Source organism: Aplysia californica, unplaced genomic scaffold, assembly GCF_000002075.1.
Source record: "Aplysia californica isolate F4 #8 unplaced genomic scaffold, AplCal3.0 scaffold00839, whole genome shotgun sequence".
Taxonomy (NCBI): Eukaryota; Metazoa; Mollusca; class Gastropoda; order Aplysiida; family Aplysiidae; genus Aplysia; species Aplysia californica.
The window spans coordinates 243,142-245,081 of NW_004798109.1; the positions used below are offsets into that span (position 1 = coordinate 243,142).

General features: G+C 40.4%; 1 protein-coding gene across 1 annotated transcript in view; it reads right to left on the reverse strand.

Annotated features, from left to right (window-relative positions):
- Positions 1–1,940, reverse strand: part of LOC101845807 — a gene marked incomplete in the record, with an annotated part of 213,913 nt that overhangs the window by 151,171 nt on the left and 60,802 nt on the right. Inside the window, 1 exon segment of the mRNA XM_013088939.2 lies at positions 1,354–1,432.

Genomic DNA, 1,940 nt, shown 5'->3' on the forward strand with positions numbered 1-1,940 from the left:
TTCTTCATAATAATAATAGTTAATAATAATAACAATAATAATAAGAGTAATAATAATAGCTGCATGTGTACAGGACATGTTCACGCTCTATGCACTTTACACCAAAACGGACTCTAAAACATCCAGAAACATTCTCAGGTTCCTGGGAATCAAACAATGCAGGTCGCGGATTTCACGTGCTCAAATACTCACAAACTGACAAGATATTTCACTGTCTATAGCCGAGTACCAATTCCCACCTAGATGAAGCGAGGAAAACACGAGCAAAGTGCCTTTCCCAACGACACAACATCAGGCTCCTAACACTGTAGTATGTTTCCCGCGAAGAATATCTCTCGGAGTTCTAGGGTCTGTAGGGTAATAATATAGATTGTAAAGCGCATACAGCTTGCCGTTAAAGCGGAGATATGCGCTATGCAAATGCGATTTATCACCATCTTTTATTACACTTATAGACTCAACCAGTGTGCATGTGAAGTGAAAAGAAGGAGCCAAAAAAAACCTCCCGAAAATACAAAGAATACCTCAAGGCTGCATTATAATATAAATATCTGTGGATGCCCTGGGCCATTCGGTTAATCAATATGTGGACATTCGCAACCGACGGCTTTGGAAACATTTGAAAACAATACCGGAAAATATGATCCCGGGGTATAATGCTCCGGCGAAATCCATTTGCTATTCAAACGGTTCGCGTGGACTGAGGCAATATGGAGTGAGTGTTCTGTCAATAATTTCTCATAATTTCAAAACTCGAAGGGGCGTGCAGACAACGGGAGATCACACACAGACCTTTTGTCTCGGTGGCACAGGGGTGGGCCGTGTGTTTGGAAACGACGCAAAATGGGTGCTATGTATCTATGCTGATCTGGGTGGAGGTGGGGACGAATTTGAAGGAAAGTGGATGCGTTGTTTGTTTTTGTTTTTGCTTGTTTTTGTTTTCTTTTTTTATCGTTTATTTTTATTTACTTTTATTTATTTTGTTAAATGTGCGTGTCTTTACTTACACATGCACATTAGCATAAGTTAGATCATTAAGAGGCCGGATTTCCGACCCTGTCTGTCAGAGCCAATTCGCCCAAAGAGGGATACGATATTCCAGCAGAAAGACATATTATATTATTCAAAATTTAAAACACCAACAACGACAACAACAAATACAACAATAACAACAACATTATTTAACTTGTTTTTTAAAAGGCACGCAGAGGGGAGGGGGGTGTACTTCGATCGATTGAAAGATAAGAGATGGACATAAAGATGCACTGAATGGTGACCAAGAAAAGGAAAACGATCAAGAGGAAGACCAGAAAGAAGGTTGCAAGATGACATCAGAAGGCAGACGGGTACAACCTGGACACGGAAAACAGCTGGTCAAATAAAGTGGAGGTCGTTGTTGGAGAGCTATATGTCTGCAGTGGACGGACAACGCCTGAAAAGAAACACAGAAAGAAAAAAAGATAGAAAGAAAGAAAGAAAGAAAGAAAGAAAGAAAGAAAGAAAAGAAAGAAAGGGATAGAAAGAAAGAACAAAAGAACAAAAGAAAGACACTAACAAACACACAAATAATCAACGAAAAAAAGAAAAAAAAGAAAGAAAGACAGCAAGCAATTGGGTTTGGGGCTGGGGGAGGGGAGGGGAGGGGAGATGAAAACGTTCTTCCTTTCATCTTCTCGAGTACACCCCCATGAATTCCGATCACTGCGAAGGCAAGAACGTTAAAAAAACGAACTAAAATCCAGTTTTTCACTCACACAACGAGTGGGTCCCCTGTGTTGTGAGTGAGCCAGGCTTTTAATGTCGGCAGGAGTGGCTGTATCGTTTCTCTCAACGGCGAGGAATCTAGATGAAATTAACGGTTAGGAACACATGGTATCCGGGGGTTTTTGGCTTTTGTTTTTTGTTTTGTTTTGCTCGTTTGTTTGTTATTGCTGGGATTT